Source organism: Salarias fasciatus, chromosome 13, assembly GCF_902148845.1.
Source record: "Salarias fasciatus chromosome 13, fSalaFa1.1, whole genome shotgun sequence".
NCBI classification, from domain to species: Eukaryota; Metazoa; Chordata; class Actinopteri; order Blenniiformes; family Blenniidae; genus Salarias; species Salarias fasciatus.
In genome coordinates, this window is record NC_043757.1 from 19,451,426 (window position 1) to 19,470,783 (window position 19,358).

Genomic DNA, 19,358 nt, shown 5'->3' on the forward strand with positions numbered 1-19,358 from the left:
GAAAAACGGCTCTTTAACCTCTCATAACATTCCACAGTTAGACTGAAAGTACTTCTTCAAAAAAGGAAAGTGAAGTTTACGGCTGATCCCTTTACAGAAGGTACTAAATCACATCTGTCTTTGTCCAGATGTGACAAGACACAATCGTATTTGGAGACATGAGGCATTAGAAGCAAATTCATCGCACGAATAAATGCTTCCACAGTAATGTCAAACTTATTAACACCATCCAGGACATGCATATTTATAACAAAAATGCCCCGACCAAATGTCGAAGAGGAAATGGCCTTTCCCATTGTAATGTTACTGATGTCAATTGATGCAAAGTATTAACATTTAGCACTTATGAGCTTGAATACATTTATATACCTCTTAGAAAATGGAAAAAGTAATAGCAGGAGGAAAGAATTAATTTAAGGGAAACTTAAAAAGACTCTTTTTTTAACTTCTGAGGAAAGTTTAAGACTTGTGTTACTGCCTGGAAACAACTACTTCCAGTCTACAGCCATGGTTGGACAGTAAAACAGAACAAGATAATGGCTGCTTCAGGCTTGAAGCTGTTTCTTAGTCTGAGTGTTGAAATTCTGAAGAGTCTGTATCTCCTCCCAGAGGGCAGCAGAGCAAAGAAGGTGATATCCAGGATGGGTGCGTGGGCCTTTAAAAAAAAAAGACAAGAAAGAAAGTCCAATGGGCATGATATGCTTTAACCGAAGGAGTGTGTCAGTGGTTTTCTGTCTCTCTGTGCTCGTACTATGGTGCAGGATGCACTCTGTGTTCAGATGGATGGATGGATGATTGTGACACTGAGTTGCTCCGTTGTTTGCCAAAGGTTGTAGCAGGTGCGATTATGGGTGTGTGAATGTGTGGCTCTCTGTGTTTTGCCCTGTTAGGGACTGACTCATGTCAAGTATGTGATGACTTTGGGTCGTGAACAGTCACATCTGAGTAGAGTTTTCACATTTACCCTGTAACCTCTGTTACCATCTTTTCTTTGGTTTCTTCTGTTTCATCAGTCCTAGTGAATTAAGCTCAAATATTGAGAAGATAACTACTGGAACAGGTCAGACTTTCCCTTAATACCATTTGATTGATTTTCATATGATACAAGCGTCCTTAAATCTCCACCCCGGCACTGCAGGTGAAACAAATCTGCAATCAGCAGCCAGCTGCTGCTTCTGCATACAGCCTGACACCACCCACCTGAAACCAAAGCACAGGACCACAGACCCCACTGTGGCAGAACATGACAGCATGTTAACATAAATATCGATCCAGTCATAAACATACCAAGGACCAGCGCCAACTTGTCTCCATTGCCACTTTTATTTTTGAAGGCATTTGTGTATAAAGTTATGTCAAATCTAAAGTGAAATCATGTTATCTTGTAAGAGATTTCTTTGCACTACACATTTATTTCCAGGATTAGATCTGGCCTTCTCTTCCCTGTGTGGGAACCACTGAAAAAAACAGATGCATATATACATATCTGAAGCTGAAAGTTTGGAATATGCAGAACACATCTTCCCTGGTATTAGATTTAGATAATGTAAACATTTGATATAGTACGTTCTCACATGCAGATTCAGCACTTGGATCCAATGCACCTAAAGCCAGGGATGCATTAACATTGCTTACTGAGATTTACATTGAAGACGGGAACAAATTGAAACTGATCCTTCTGATCCTGCCGTCTGAATAGATACAATACCGATGGTCGGCACTTTAAACATCGCATGCATAGCAATGCTTCATTTTTAATAAAACATCAACTCAAGTATATTTCCAAAGCACACCTATATTAAGACCCACATTGCTTTCTTCATTTTCAAGAATGCAGACATGCCTATTTAAAGAAACCAACAGGTTGTGTGGTGGATAGATGCTTCATTTGATCTCTCCCCTCAATAAATTAGCAATTTCATTTTTGTAAAGCCAATTAAATTTTTTTTTACTGTTTATTAAAGCAACAGACACAAATTACCAGTAGTATAAATCACAGTTATTGTGCCCATTAAAGGAAACAAAACAATAAAACCAGAGATTAAACAGACTTCATTTAGATATCTGAGGGGCAGCTTTGCTTAAGAAAAAATATTTCATTTGTATTGTATTAATCATGTTTTACTTCTGGGATTTCAGAGCTCTTTAAACAGATGTAAGATGACACAAACCTAAAAACACTATTATCAAAGACTATGAAGTATTTCTCAGGCAAACAGAAGTGGTAATTAAACATTAGAATAAAAATATTGCCTCAGTTTTCAGTCCTTTGGTAGGTGAGAAATGTTCTCCTTTACTAGAAGAAAACAAAACCCCAAAACAGCAACTTGCTGGTAAATAGGGAATCTGAAAAATCTCTGTGAAACTCTCAGTTCGGGAGCATTTCTTCCCATTGCTCTTCAGCGGTCAGGCAGACACACCGACTGCTCCAAACCGGGTTCATCAGTCAAATTAGTTCAAGCATAAAATCAGGACGCATGCAGTGATGACCGGCATGGCCACAGATACTGTACATGGCCTGTCTGGCCCGAGAGGGATTTAATCAGCGGGGAGCGGGGCTGTTTCTGGGAACTGATGGAGGAACGGTCATCAGGTGTGCATCAGTCAAGTGATGGAAGATGGCCCAAAGCACCGTGTGAAATGACAAGAGGAATCAGCATCAACCAAACGACAAAGACGCCATTAACAACTGGTTATGACTCACCGTGGGGTGTTTTTAATTTAAAATGACAACATGAGCAGCACTGGGAGTGTTCAGGCTGTGGAGAAATTTGGATGCGTTTCATTTTGCTGATATTTAATTTATAAGATAACTCAGTGGAGAATATTCATGAAAGGCATAGATCAAATTCGAAATCATGCACCGAAGTGGTACAAACAGTGAAAATAAAATATAAAAAAGAAACTTCACACAAAGTGTGTTTGAGTCTTATTCCCTTACCTACATCTGCTGCACTCAGGACATGTGTGGGAATCCCTGGACGAGCATTTACAGCTCCAGCACAACTTTAGGGGGCGCCAGAGCGCAAGGAAAAAAAAAAACAAGAGGAAGAGAACGAAAACCAACTCAACTCACGGGTTAATCTGCCGGGAGAATCGCTTTATGGCTGCAGCCGTCTCCACATCCCGGTGTCAGTGTGTGATGCGTGCGTGTCTCCGGCGGGCGCTGGGACTCGCCACCTGTCGGGGATGAACTGGCTGCATCGCTGAAGACGCGCCGACCTCTCCTACTTTTTTTGCACCGGGACAATGTTGACATATTCCGTGCAGGGACTCTCCCGCGTAAGTCAAGTGAATATGGGCAACTTGGAGTGATACCTGCGCTGGAGAAAGTGCACCGCGCGCTTAAGTGGTGAGATTATAACCGGGAGTCTCTGAGCGCCCAGGAGGCTCGACCCCTCTCGCTTTGAAGATTAGAGGGTTGACGTCGTCTGAAGGACACTAAGAACAGGATTAGGTATTGTGCAGTCTAACCTACTTCTCATCACTCCTACATTTTGTCCCCCCACCCTGAAAAATTTGCGCAATGACCTTTGGTGCACTTGGAATACAGTGGGTGCGCCCGTGAGGTAAGAGACAATCATCTCAATCACTCTTCATTTGTCTTAAAGCTTTTGGGAATAACTGTGTGAAGTTATGCTGGACGCGGATTTTCTCTGTGAACGCGCAGGAATTCACTGTTTGGACACTGGCGTCCTCTTTTTGAAGCGCATTACGCACAACTGTGATTGCATTCATTTTCACTTGTATACTCGAAGATGATCCTTAAAGTGTACTTGGGGGTTAAACCGTGTATTGTAAGTGCATTCTGCTTTATTTATGGAAACCAACCATCGTGTTTCACAATCCTAACACTCCGGGTTACTCAGACTATATTGATCCAACCACATTTGCGCGCGTAGGTTAATATAATTGTCTGAAATTAAAGCGATTGGTAAGTAGTGGGATTTATTTATGTCTAGAGACATTCCGCGCTGCAGCGTTTCGATTACATCGCCGCTGTTATCAACTGTACACTTTAATGAAAAGGTTGAGGGTTTTTTTTCTTCTGCTGTCATCAAACGCGTAAAATAAATCACTTTTTTGTTTCTCACACGCGAAAAAACTAGCGAGGCATCTTCAGTTTTGAGAATCAACAGAGGTGTTTGTCATGTTTATTCTGGGAATTAATACAATTCAACGTGCCCTCCCACCCCCACCCCTTGTTTTCTGTACATCAAACTGAATGAATTTACTATTTGAATTGCACGTGTATTCCCTGACCCTGCATCTGAGTACACAGAAGGCTCGCCACAGCTCAGCGCGTGCTTTGAGCTGCAGCCTATTTATCCATGCAGCTGCATGAGCGAGAATCCATTTAACTGAGAAGAATGAACACAAAACTCTGTAATGCAATAACCTGGCCCTGCATTGTGAGAGATTGCTGCTCTGGTCAGTGTCACTTTGACTGAACCGCGTCTGCATTTAGTCAGTTTTATGGCTTCTCGGTGCGCATTTATTGCCCCAGTCTGGCACATATCTTAATTTGATGTCGTTTGAATCGGTGCAGGTTGCTGGAGATTGTATTCGCCTAGCAGGATTTAATCAGTAAAATGAAATTCATCAATGGCTGTATATTCCGGAACAAGAGCATAGTGCTGTATACAGTCTGCATCAGGAAAAAAGAAGCCTCATGATCCAATTTTTCTCCTCTCCTATCCTCTGTTAGGTTATTTTATTTGTACTACAGCTACAGGTTTGGATAGAGCTCTAGAAGTGTGCGGGGAATATTTAAAAAGCATTGCTGCAGGATATCTTCATCAGCAGCCTGGGGTTGGGCCCGTTCTTTCCAGAGGCTCACATTTGGGAAATGAGAGATGAAGAGTAGCGTGGCTCAGGCCAGCCACACTCCATTGGTATTCCACTTGTGTCCCGCTCCATAGGCAGCCCATTGTCATGGCTCGCTCAGTGGGATAGCATCCGATGATTGAGGTGCATGGAAGAAGGTTGAAAAGAAACCAGAGGTCCATTTAACTAAAGATTTAAAAATATGTCCTCACTGTAAAAACAGATCGCGTGAGTGTGTTTGCAATCCAAGCGGCAGTGATATGGAGATTGAATGAATACAAAATAGGAAAAAGTACAGCTTCTAGTGGGAAATTGTTGAGTCTGGTTTGTATTTCAATGCATGCAGCTCATTACTGATGCTTTACAGCTACATGCGCCTAATATTGACTTGTAATGCGATGTGTGTTTACTCAAATAGCGCTTGACTTCTGTGACCTCGTGGCTCTTTAGTTTCCTCTAAGAGTGTCATAGGTGGCTCAGGCGCACGGAGGGAGATTCCAAGGCAGGTGCAGCTGAAGTTTGAAAGCGTGCAGCTTCTTTGCATCAAGGTGCAACAGTGCCTCACTGTGTGGCCACGCAGCCCCTCGACGATTCATGGCAAGCCAAGCAGAAAGATTTATCTGTCGTGGGTGTGTGAAATTGCAATGCTCTGCAGTATTCTGTCCAGGGCCAGTGAGAGAGACAGATCCTCCTTTGCTTTGGGAAATAAAGAAGTTACAGAGAGGAGCCCTGCTTGGGGAAAAAAAAAAAAAAAAGGTAGCGAGCACTAATGGCTGCCTGTGCTCGGTGTCAGGTAGACATGATCAAGGCTTTAGTTTCCTTTTTTTTTTTTTTTTTTAAGAAAAAGTGAAATGACTTAAGCACCAAAGAGCAACCACAGGGGTGTAACAAAGATTTTTATGCGAGAATATGAACAAAGAAAGGTGACTTTTGAAGAGTGAAGTGTTTGAAGTTTTTAAAAGTGCAAAAGTTTACAAGTGGCAGCAGTAGGAGGATTTACCTCTGAACTCGGCACAGTTTTGTCCCCCCACACATTTTAACGATTGCTCTTTCCAAAGTTGATGCAAGTTTTTAAGGGAGTTGTTTACTTAAGAATTAGGATAAAAAAATATTGTAGAAATCAGAATAGCACAGAGATATGAAAATGGAAACAGACTCACAGAGAGGTCACATACCCAGAAATAAGTGTGTCCTCTTCTCCATAAGGTGAAAGCACGAACCACTACATGCTCAGTCATAAATTATATAGTAAAGGAAAATCACAAATGAATGTGATTATATTAAAAAAATGATAACTGTTTGAAGTGTCAGTAAAAATTCTTATTTGGAGTACATTTCCTTTTCATTTCGGAAGACATCATGGGGTGCTGTGACCCACAAATTGCGAAATTATTTGATACATTTTTATCAGCCCCGTCTTCAGGTGCTGAAAATTTATCGGCAAAAAGCCTGTAACTGCATTAGGTCATAGCAGAGCTTGACTTACTGTCGTGGCCGGCAGCTGTAGCAGAACTCTGTATCCAGGTCTCCACTGAAGCATGAAGGGAGAAGATGATTGCATATAAGTTATCTCCATGTGGTGACGCCAATAGTGTCAAAATTAATGGAAAAGGAGGTTGATATGAATATGAGAGTCCATACATATGTATGCACTGCAGGTTTGGTGCTTTTCCTTGCCTTATCTCTGTTCTTGTCACCGTCAGACATGCAGACTTGTTCTGTCCGCCTTTATGATGTTCCCCTCTTGTCAGATAAGAGTTGTTTGTACTTGGTTGCAGCTTTGTGAAATAATTTTGATTCCACGTATGCTGAATCCCATCTTCTTTTAGATTTAGTTAACAGGCAGCCCTTATTGAAGCAAGCAGCACAGGCAGATGATCTACTGTAGAATCTAACAAAACGCTGAAGGGCAATTTCTTCCTCGACTCTTTTGGGTTCACCTTCCTGTCGAACGACAGACAGAGAAATGGAGCCCTGTAATGTTGGGCATGCATAGTTGGGATTGTTGCACTTGTGATTGGATCACTCGTCTTCTTGATATTCATGAAAATTGGGAGCATTTCCTTCAAAGAAAATTGTTTGCAATGTTTTTTTTCAGGTGAAATGGTCCACAGGAGGAGCTGCACTAATTAGCTCCTTGGTGTCCATGCATGTAATCCGTTTGAGTGGAAAGGATGTGCAACCTTTTCTTTGTGAGAGGAAAAACACTGATCAGTGCTGTCTGTGAGTAATAAAAAGCCCGGGTAATGTTGCTTCCTCTTTATTCAATTGCTTGTTCTAATAACGGCTTCTAACTACAATGCCACCTTGCTGATTTCACCAGCTGCCGCAGCTGAAATTGAGCAGTTATCACTGGAAGCAGGATAAGCCTTCACCCTTTGGATCAACGATTAGATCCTTGAAAGATGTTTTGCAATTACTTGCCTTTTGGTTAAAGTTCATCTAATGAGCCTAATCTAACCGGTAAATCAGTATGACTTAGGCTGACCTGCAATTTCTCATTAAAGATGATCTCTCCTTGGCTTCCGCCCTCAGTTGAAATTGATAGTTTCTAATTTGTGCTTTGCTGTATACTAGAGTTTTGAGGGGACTCTGTTTTTGATAAAATCTGCAGATTATTTTCATAATTTGTGAGTATTACCTTGAGTCAATGGTTGCTGTTGCTCCAAATATATAGAACTGTATAAAAAAAACCCCATCATGAAATAACTATATTGACGAAACATTGACTGCACCACATGTAGGAGTGGTTAAAGAATGTGGCGTGTTCTAATTTCCCAGTCCAGTAAGAGTGTTTATCTTTAGCTGCTGAGCCAGGATACAGTCCAGTCTAAGATGCAAGATGATTACTCTACTCACCATGACCATGCTATTCACACATACCCTTGAAAAGTGAATTTTGCCTAATACGGAACCTTTAAAATAGTTAGTCGGTGACTTCTCAAAGAGCGACTTGCCAATACAATGAGCAACATTTAGTTTCTCTGTTTTTAATATTTCCAGTTCGTGCTTGTTACAAGAAAGTTCCAAATTTCAGACGAGAAAGGAAGAATCAAGTCTAAAGTCAAATACAAGGAAGTGAAAGGCCAACGTAGCGCTCCTGATCTCAGTCTGATCCACACAAACTCCATAGGAAGATATTTGGCTCAGTGTGCAACTGAATTTCGGTGTTGCACTGCTGGAAGAAAACTCAAAAGTTTTCAAATACTTTTTCTCAATATATAACTTCACACTAAAGATAAGTGGAACTGGAATATTGAAATTAATTTTCATTTAAATCTGGCTTATAAATGACAGTAGACGCCTCAAATAGACATATTTCCTTGAATGCTTTGCATAATAAATCTTTAAAGGTGCATTAAGGAGTTTGCACGTTTTATGCGAAACAGCGCCCCCTGCAGGCCTTGGGTGTAATGCAGCTAAGTGAAAAACTCGTGCCTGTGGCTCGCGTGCACGGAAGAGAGGAACTCCTTCCTCGCTCTTTTAGTAGCGCTCGAGTAAGATTTAAGTTTCTTTTACCTGGTGGAGTCTGTGCTGGCAGTGCTAGAAGCCAGTCTTTTCTTACTTTCTGGAAGCTCCTGCTCAGTTGTTGCTCACTAAGCATCTGGCGGAGTAATGGCAGACAAAATGAAATCTAACTAAATCAGGCCAGCCGGAGCGTGCATTAAGTCATTCCTTTCAAATTCTCCCCAAAAAAATTCTGGTGCCGGACCGGCACTGCAACTTTCAAGTGACAATTTGGTGCTGTTAGCGGTACTTGTAATGAATATGTCAGGGCACATTGTACACGTCATTAAAAATGTGTAACATATTTATGGTGGAAAATAAGTATTTTTAAAGCTGAAAAACTCTTTAATGCACCTTTAATGGCCTGGAAAGTGAAATCTTATGTGTGAATAGTTTTCTCCTGTAAAGTAAACCATGTTTTGGGCTATTTCTGTCTCTTGTTACTCCTCGCTGTTGCCCTTTTGCAGCTGTGTGAATGCTGTTCTCATCATTGTAATGTGCAAGGAACAAGGAATGCTGGGAAATAATGCTACTGTCAGACGAAGAGTGTCCTGTTTAGTGGCCTCACAGTGTCTTGGAAGAAACTGGTAGTGTGTGTCCAGATGCAGTCAACCCACCAAAAAAATAAATAAAGAGATAACCTCAGATCCAGTTCCAGATCCAGATTCAAGTTTTCTGTCAGTTCCCAATAAATGCAGTTGTGATAATATAATCATATTCAGATTTAAATTTCTTTTGATACATTTTTATATTTATTCTGAAAAACAAACATACAGAACTTCGCGCTGCTGCATCTGGTTCTGACTGGTAGAGCTCTCTTCGGTTTCTGCTACTTTGAAACCGTTCATTCAGTTTGAAACTTGCGATTCTCGTAAACTCGAGGATGCACTCACAGAAAACACAAGCTGACAGGCCCAGCATTGATGTTAGGGCGATGCACTCACGCAGCCTCGTGAGCACAAGTGCCGGTTTGGTTCAAGTGTCAGCATAATGATGCTTGAACTGAAATATCAGCCCTTTTAATTTAGAATTCACAACACTCCCCGACATCCAAGCCACACGGTCGATGTATAAATAAGGAATTAAATAGATAAATAAACAGGAAGATGCCAAGACCTAAGACAACCTGCTAAGGCCTGTGAAGGATTTTAGTCTCGGAGGAATGAATCTTGAAGCGCCTAAGATCCGCCCCCCCACCTCTGCGATGAAGCATCTCCAAATTCTCCGGCTTCTCTCGGCGTCTGTCTTGAACACACACTCAAACACTGACACATTCATACACACCTCTCCTTGAATATCTGTTTCAAGGCTAAAAATAGTGCGACGCTCACAATGCCACGGAGCTTCCAGGCAATCACAGGTTGTGGGTGCATGATATGTGATTCTACGGTGACATTTCAATGATTGTCTTTTAACTCACAGAATAACCCAAAGCTTTGGGGTGTTTTTTCCTCACCGTCAACAGTGTGTACAGTTTGGCTAAAAATATTCAAACATTTGCAGCCTTCAAGCTCCAGGTATGTTTGAAAGTAGCTGAGAAGTAATTTGTGGAGTCATGGCGGCTTAACAAACCTTCCCTTTTAGCTCGGCTGCTTTATTTAAATGAAATCACATTCCGCTGCCAACTGGTTCATTGAGATTCTGTCAGATTTATTCAGGTGTCATTACAAAACATCGTGCAAGGTATTTTAAGTTGGAGATATTTTTCTTAATGATGGCTAAATGAAATCAAACTCCTTGAACGCAGCATGCGGCACGCCTTTTCCAAAAACGAGGACCTTTCCTTTGGTCAAATGCTAGTTTTAAAACGCACTTCAGATGTGGACTGAAGCCTGATTTTTGTAGCCTATATGTGGTTTTTACATACAAGCAGCAGTTGTGTCTGATCATGTTCCCTACCAGTTCATTTGATGTTTTCTAACTTTTCCCCATACAGGATAATTAACACAAAACTGACCCATGAATAAATCCTCTGCACGTATTCTAGACAGAGATAGAAAAGAAAGCAGTGATTGCTAAATAGCATCATGTTACACATCGCCTTTACTTGAGTGAAAAATATTTTTTCCCTATTTCTCATAATTTATCAGAAAAGTACGAAAGCGTTCAACATCATTAGCCTTTTTGAAAACAGCATATTTAACACTTCACTAAAGGCAGCCTTGACGAGCGAGCAAAGTCACAAGTGGACCTGGTTACAGACGCCGCTGCAGTGCATTCAACAAAGTGGAAATGTTTAACAATGTCTGTCCACTGGCGTCACAGAATGGGCTTAGTGTAGGAAATTGTAAAGAAACTCTCCATTTTAGTAGGAAGCCACTAATACTGAATTTGATACCTTACCAGAAACGATGGCAATATTTTAACATGAGCTGAAGGTGACAATTATATTGTTTTTTGGGATGAAGACATGATGAAGTTCGCTTAAAACATACTTGTCCTCAACACGTACACAACTAACTGCATGCAGTGATGCATTTTTCCCCAGAGCAGCTCAGAAGCTGAGAGAAAGAGCTGAAGTAATGTTATTATCGAAACTAATCGTGCTGACCTGGCATCGGCGCACATAAAAGCTTGCTCCTATAATTGTAAAGACAATAATTCAATTTCCTTAATGTGGTCAGACAAGTCCATTAAAAAAAATGTGAGCCTGTCAATAGTAAATACAAAATCTTTGCGTGGACAAGTATTAGCGGAAAGCCATTGTCGGTTTTGAGGCTGGAAGCTGAAGTGCTCTCACTCAACACTGAATCAATTTTACAAATTATTGTCCCCGTTATTCGCTTAGACTCCAAATAAGTGGGGAAAAATGTTTTCAGGTTGAAAAATGAGGTAGTTCAGATGTATTTTCTTGATGTAATCATCCCCTGTTACAGATAAATGGTTAATTGAACAACTTGTTGTTTCAAGTTGAAATCAAGCAGCTTAGAAAGACATTTCTAGTCTTGTGCAACCTGGAGCAGCTTTATTTATACAGCGAAATTCTGAGTGACGTGTTCAGCCGAGCTGTGCCATTAAGAGCTGTTTCTTATCAAAAAGTGGAACAGAAATTGCATTCTGTAAGCAGTGTGTAGTTATCAAGCCTTTTTCAAAGTAAAATTATGTATTCTGATTTTTTCGCTTCTTCTTTTATGATGAGTTGTTAGTCTGAGTGTTTTCTCCTAAAGCCCCATTTACAGAGAACTGCAAGATGTAAAGTTTAAAAGAAGTTTGGAGTTGACCACAGATGATCTTGAGTTGCTAGAATATTTATGATGACAGGTTATCCATGGATTCTGTATTGTTTTACAAGTTTTGTTCTCGACCTTGAGAACTGCCTAGGTTGAGGATGAACTTTGCTTGAACCCAGCATAGTTTGCCATATTCAAGTTGGAGTGAAAGTCACCAAATGCAATATGCATGGAAATGTCAAGACATACCTGCACATATCTTTTCTTTTTCACTCCCATCAAGATCCCATGATGGGTGAATCATTCACGGTCAGTGACAGCTGTGCAGAACGCTGGAATTGAACTGAAATAGATGAGCGCGCTAGTTAACTACACAAGCTTTCTTGCTGAAATGTACTCAGGATATGTCAAGAGAGAAACGGAAATTCTTGTGCGTAAAGGCTAATTACTGCTGCTTTTTGAAGCATGAGGATTGTCTCCATACGAGCAAGATCTGTCATCAACCTTGACATTATGACCACTGGTAGGTGGAGTCAGTGATACTTCTACACGGTAACGTTTTCAACTTAAAACAGAAAACTTCTGTTGTGTTCTGGGTGTTCGTTTACCCAGCAACACTACATTGGAGTCAGAGAAAGCGGAACTTTTGAAAGCGCTGTTTCTCCATCTCCCTGTAAATGGGAAACATGGAACTTTTTTCAATGTTCTGACTCCGTCTCTGAGAAAATTTGGAAAACATAACCTTTCAAAAAAACCCTGACTGCACTGATAGATAGACATTAACAATGATAGTGGCCTCCTGAGTGTCATGACTCCCAGTTCATATTCTGCAATAACTTGATAGTTTTATAGTTGAGAGTCACTCATAATAGCAATCCATCTTTGTCGCCTGTTCTCTGCACGCAGGTGTGTATAGAACCAACAGAACCTCATGGCCTGGCAATCCAACGGCATCGTTTTAAACACTTCTGCCTTTTATGTGTAAATAGACAGCGTTTCCAAAGCACTGCCATTTAAACATGAAACCTTTCTGAAATGAAAACACAAAATGATGTTTTTATTGAGTAAGTTTGAGTAGAACTGATTTGTCATGGCTGGATTTTTCCAAACCTGAGGTTCTTGTGTGTTTTTCCAGAGTGCAGTGGTCAGTGTCTATCAAGAGTGGTCTGGGAAAGGGGAAGTGCTGAACCTGCAACACCGTCCTGGGCAGCAGGGTGTCACTCAGAACACTGGGATGTGCAGCATAGTTGAAATTTCATTGTTCAACTCGAGTCAGCTCTGAGACAGTTGTGTTTATCTTGGTATACGTGCCAATATTGCCATGTCAGCTACGTACATTGCATTCTTCATCCACACGTTTATTTAGACAGATGTGTTATAACAGCAATTAAGAGGGACTTACAAGTGCAATAATCAATATTACGTCACGTAACGTACATTTCTTAAATGACAGGTGAAAAATAGGAATAACTTTTCTTTTATTTATTGTAAATTTCTTACTTATTGTACCTTATAGCTTTATAGAGTTATCGTCAACCCCACACATACATAAAGGTCAGATAATGACAACAGCATGTACCCAGACATGGAGAAGAACATGGATGTAAATGCACCCGTTCTCCAGGGCTCTTTTGCTCTCGTTCTGCATGGTGACAGCTGGACTCGTCCAAGTCTGAACTGTGACGAGACAATAAGCATCAACGGAGACCTAAAAGCATATTCTGAGATTTGTTTCCACATCAAACCATTTCTGTTATCAAAGACCAAAACAATGTCCAGGTATTTTAAAATGCTGCATCCCTGTATCTGTCTAAAAACGAATGCCATTCAGATTTTTTTCTCAGTTTGAGCCAATGTTCTTGCTTCCAGTTTAGGATTTGACACGTGTGCAGGAAACCTTGTCCCTTTCCAGTCTGACTGGTCTGGAGTGCTGTCATATTTTCAAAAAAATGAACAAAGTTGGAATGAATTTATAATGACCCAATGATTTGTTCTGTTAAATTACCTTGAAATAATACATGGAAAGAACAACACTTTCATGTTGAAACTTGGACCTTGTTTATAGAACAACTATCAACTGAAAGGTTTTGGAAAAGTTCAGTTTCTACATGAAAATATTCTGAAGCTGATCCCTGTACACACAGAAACGTTTGTACTAGTGTGGTGTGTTTTTGTAAGACAACTGCCCATGCATGAACTTTGAAACAGTATGATGAAAACATTCAACAGTCTTTCTTGGTTGTCACTGTGAGCAGAACAAACGGCTCACTGGATTCTTCATTAGATTCATTTTTAAAATTCATCTACTTGTTCATGTACAGAATTGTTTAAAGTGACTGTTGTGCCCATGTGCATTACCCAGAGCTTCAGAAAAGTTGTGGAGTGGAGTGTTTTCGAAAAGCTCAACCCTTGAAGCCTTTTTCCCAGGTCTTAGTCTCAAAGTGCTTCAGCCTTCAGCGCATAGAGTCACAGTGGAAGAAAAAAAATGTCTTTGAAATAGACATAAACCACAAAGGGCAGTAATGGAGTCAAGGTTTGCAGGTTCAAATCCCACAGCTGAAATGTCCCACTGTGGTGCTTAAGCAAGACCCTTGACCCCCCATCAGCTCCCCGGAGCGCCTTAAAGCTTGTCTCTGTTCCTTTCCGTTCGTTTCCAATGTATGTATCATTTTTTCAACAGAGCTTAAATGTGTTAGTCTGGTTCGATACTATAATATAATATTAGCATAAAGCAATATAAAAATTTATTTATGAGCCCCGCCTTCGTCTCATAGACCCCCATGTTATCCGAAAAAGCGCCGGTCAGCGTCAGCCAATAGATTTCGAGCTTCCGCCTTGTCGCGCTGTCAATCAAAGTGAGCACGCAGCCAGAGAGCACGGCCGCTCGCCCAGGCAGAGGTGAGTTAGCAACGCAGCAGCCGGCCCGCTTACCTCGGATATATCCATTGTCTGCTGAACATCCACCGTAAACAGCCAAACATGTAGGATGCTGTAGGACTCAGAGGCTCTCATTTTCACCGGACGGATAATAGCGTGCACAATTAAAGGGGCGTGGCTTGGTCGCTCATGAAAGCAGAGGGAGGGCGGAACCTGAGACGTTGGATTAAAAAAAAAAACAACTCTCTCTTTCAAAACTCTGGACACGAGCTTTAATGTGGCCGCACCTCTGCACCCTAGAAACAGAGATGGTCAGAAAAGGAATTTCCACAAGGACATTTACAAAGTAAGATGAATTTTGTTTAGTTTGAAAATAATCGCCAAGCAAAATTCTTTCCTGATATTTCAAAGTGAGTGTGTACGTTTGTCGTCATTGTCGATAGACAACCAGCGTTACATTTGTCATACAGTTACATATGGGTCGTGTGTTCTTTTTCTCTTGAGGTGGTTCACAAGGCTGTCACATATTTATGCTCATAAGGATTTCACGATTCTTTTCTGAGCACTACAGTCCATTGCTGATAACTTTTTACTGAGCTGTTTCACTGTCTGTTTCGGTCGTGCTCCAAATAACACAGGCACAGTGTTCAGTGTTTGTATCTGTTGAGATTTTCCTGTCTAAGATATAAAACAGGAGGAAAGTGATCATTTTACTCATTAATTTCTTCTGGAATGACTCCTGGAAAATATCAAGCTAACATTTGACAGTATAGCTAGATATTTGTTAATCTTGTTAAAGTCCCTTTTTGATTTCTGCTGTAATGGTTTTTAAATTAATGCTAATTTAAGAAGACTTCTGTATCCCCTGACTGCCTCTGTCATAGAATTTGAAGCTGAAACTATTAAGAGGTCAGAATTAAGAGGCACAAGAAAGAAAATCAACAGTGGTACCAGAATAACTTCCAGCTTTGTTTTTGAATGTTTTTGTAAAAATGTGGGCGCTTTCATTACCATACAAATGTTCTTCACTGAAACAGATGGAACCAACATAATATAGTAATGAACTCTCCCACACAATGGTCATCTTTTCAACCATGATCTGGAATGACCTTTTTTTTTTCTAATAAAATGAATTACAAGACATATTAAAAAGTGAAAGGCGTTTTAGCTGGACTTAATGCTATGAGAAACGTGTACAGTATAATACAAAGGCATTCCTAAACCCTCTGTGGTATTTTCAATCTGTATGAAACAGCTGATACTTTAGAGTCTACACACAGTAATGTTTTTTTCAAACTGCTAGCCATTTCATTGAACGTATTTGAGCGTGTGCGCATTTTACATTTGACTTTTAACTTTTTCTGTCAAACAGCTTTACAAAGCATTGTTTGTAGCTTAATGTCAAACTAATGAATCAATAAGATCAGTTTGGCACCGTCCTGTGGTTTCCCTAGCATGTGCCTGGTCCACCTCCTCTTCCTTCTGTGTATGTGGTGTACCATTCTTTCCTGGTAATCTCCATTATGGAATCATCAGAAGGCCCTGCCTACCAAACGCCTGGATGTTGTCTGGGATGTTTTCGGTTCCCCTCCAGGCCTCAGCACATGGAGTAGCCAGCTTTGATGTTGCTGTTGAAAGTCGTCTGCTTGATCTTAAGGCTTAAGCTTCTGGATCTCCATATTGGTCTTTGCAAAAAGAAAAGAAGATTAAGCGTTGCCAATTCTTGCCTGCACATCTTTTTCAGAGCCACCATTGGTAGAATTCATGCTGCCTAGATAGGTGAGGGAAGGTCCACCTTCAAGGGCTTCTGAATGCAAGGTGAAGGAGAAAGGAGTTTAAAATGCCTCCTAAAGGTTTTATATCCTGAATGCAGATGCTGAAACGCAAAGCTGAGCTCTCCCATGCACCGCTGACTCTGTGACCTGGTGTTCGATGCAATGAACTGTGTGCAGATAATGCCGGCGTGAAACAAGCATGGCCGGATGGACGTTGGTGGGAGCTGGTCTCAAAATAAATACCTTGTGTCAATAAAACTTTATTTTGTTGTTTGGGATAAACACTGAAAGCACAACCCAGCTCAGACTGAAAAGCAGCGCACGGATGAAATTTGTGGGTTTTGTGTGTTGTGTTGCATTCTGATGGAAACCTGGACACTCGTTCCACTTATTGAGCTGGTGCTGCACTCCGATAATGTAAAGTGTCGAGTTTCACATAGAAATGATGGCATACTAGTTTAATGCAAAATTTGAGGAAAAAACACAATATTTCCAGACTGCGTGTGCTTTTGACTGACAGTAGCATTGGACTTGAAGTGGAGAGTAAACACTCAGCTATAGGGACTTGCTCTTGGCCCAAACTTTTAAGATGAAAGTACTGTCAGTCAGACCTTTCTTGGCAAAAAGAAAACATTCCTCATTCCTTCAGCCCTGAATTTAAATATTGTTTCAAGCTGCTTGAGCAACTCGCTCTGTTTCTGTTGGGAAAGATGGTCTTAAAAGGTTATCTCAAACGGCTCAGGGTTTTCCTGTGTTACCACAACGCCCAACCCTAATCCTAACTGCATGGCGCCATTTAAACAGTTGAATTACAGTGAAAATTTAATTTTGTGTCATTAATTGTGTGAGTGAACAGATGTAGCACACAGCTTGACTCTTAAGACGGTGTGTCTGTTCACCCTTTGGTCCACCTGAAAACGTCTCTTCGGTTTGATGGAGGAAATATTTCCTTGCAGGTTCTGTTTCCACTCCGCAGTCGACTGAATGCAGGGAAGGGAGATTAAATGCATCAAAAGGATACAGTATGTGCCTGAAGTCTGCCGATGCTCTCAGCTCCAAGGACATTAATGTCTTTTCAGCGAACAGAGCCTAATTTCTGATGGCTCCGTGCTTCCCATTGGAATCAAAGATTATTTTTTTTCTGATTGCATGTGCTTCATTACATAAGATAAATTAACCAAAATAGTTCAAAATATTTACTTCTTCTCTTTATGATGGATTTCATTGTAGTCGGGTTATTTTTCTGACTGACGTGGCCTGAAAACACACAACCCATTCATCTCGAAAAAGCGAGGATGTCACTGTTGTCCGCTAATAACCGGGCCAAATGAAGTAGAGCTTGACGTGATTGAAACCAACGTACAGCCTCTTTCTGTGCGACACACACTCCATTAGTTCCCCTGTGGAGCGCTCTCTACATGCACACACTGTTGTCAATTTGAGAAAAGAAGCCGTGACTTTGACTGTACGTAAATATATACAGCTATAAATCCGAAGTATCAAGAGGGGAGTCACAGTGGCTTTTCCACAAATGGATCAACCAACCGAGCCAATTGATTGTTCCTGTATTTTGAATATATGAGCTGGAAGTGGCTGTGAAACGGACTCGGTCCGGTGTAGTCCACTTCAGCAGCTCTTCTCTTTGCATTCTTCATCTGGAATGAGAATGAAGACGTTCATTGTTGTGGAGCAGGACGCCTTCTTCCTCCTCAGGGTCAGACTTTGTATGATCTTCGAGTCCACAGTGTTATTATGAATGTGAGACTTCTTGAAATATTCCACTTTTACCCAGCCAAATGTCAATTGTGCTCATCGCATCTAGTAATGAACTGAAGAATTTATTCTTATGTTCTAAAAAGCGGTTGGGTAGACTCTGGGCAAAATCACTTTATTTTTCAGTTGTTTTGAAGAAAAAAGTTCAAGTCAGATTTTCACAAAAATGCATATCTGTGCTTTCAAAAAAAACCCCAAAAACATTGATGTTGAATGATTGTTTTTCATTTTGATACCTAACTAAACCTCTGAAAATGTTACTCTGCTTAGAACAAGGGATTGCTTAGTGGTGTAGTGGTTAACACTCCTGCTTCATCATAAGAGATTCCCCAGTTTGAAGATTGACGTTGCTCTCCCTGTTGATGGCTGGGTTTTCTATGTGCACTCCAGGGGCCTCATTTATCAACCGCGAGTAGAAAAAGTTCTAAATTCTGTCTTATAAATGAAATTTACAATGTGTGTAAATTTATATGTTATATAAAAATCTGTATTTTTCAAAGATGCGTACGCACATCAGTAAGTCATCAATGTTGATAAATCCCACTTGTTCTTAATCACTATGCTCATACACTTTAGGATCATTTTCCTTCAGAAACACCTCAAATTAATCATATATATCTACAGCACGCCTCTTTATAAATGTGAAAACCTTTCGGCCCTCACCTTTCATCATCATGGAAAAGAGGTGAAAAACAGGACGTTTTGTGAAACTGAAACGCGTCAATGAGGTTGAAACAAAGCCAGAAAGCATTGTTTGGTACATATACCTGCTGTCCTTTCAGCAAACAGTTCAGTGGCTCTTTGAAAACTTTCTTTGTGGAGCACATAGTTTGACAAAATTCATTTTCATTTTTCCAGTTCCTTCATTCTTTCCTGTATCAATGTGAATTGGATGATCAGCTGGGGTAAGAAATTCAGGCTAAATGTGGACGTTAAAAAAAAAAAAGGCATTTTAAAGATTGGGGATTTTCTAGAATTTGCAGTGAATATTGCTATCACAAGATTTCAATCTTCATTGCACTGCTCCCTTCTGATTGTGTATCTATTGAAAAATCATGTCGCAGTATAAATTCAGATGTTAATTTTTGCTAGTTTCACAACTGACCTGTTTGGTTATTGTTTTCCACCCAGAAGTCCCCATTTCTATCTCACAGATCAGTAATGAAAGCTGCATGTTTTTTTCATACCCTATGCATTTTCATTTTGGACTGTGAATATATTTGTGTCTTCTGCAATAGAGCAGTTACATAATAAATGTGCCGGTGGTCTGCTTTTCCAGCACGACTTCTGGAACAGCCGCACTCTTCTGATATAAAGTCTTCCTTCGTGTGCTGTAGGTTTTCAGTACTTGAAAGAGGGAATTATTTCTATTTAAATGTCTTCTTCTACTTTGGATACGTTGCTAAGATTTCCAGAGGCCAGTTGTTCA

General features: G+C 40.5%; 1 protein-coding gene across 1 annotated transcript in view; it reads left to right on the plus strand.

Annotated features, from left to right (window-relative positions):
• Window positions 1-3,181: 3,181 nt before the first annotated feature.
• LOC115398974 (protocadherin-15-like) overlaps window positions 3,182-19,358 on the plus strand; it is a 209,101-nt gene continuing 192,924 nt past the window's right edge. Inside the window, exon 1 of the mRNA XM_030106055.1 lies at window positions 3,182-3,569. The gene's annotated coding sequence lies outside the window, so the exon portion shown is untranslated. The remainder of the gene's footprint in view (window positions 3,570-19,358) is intronic.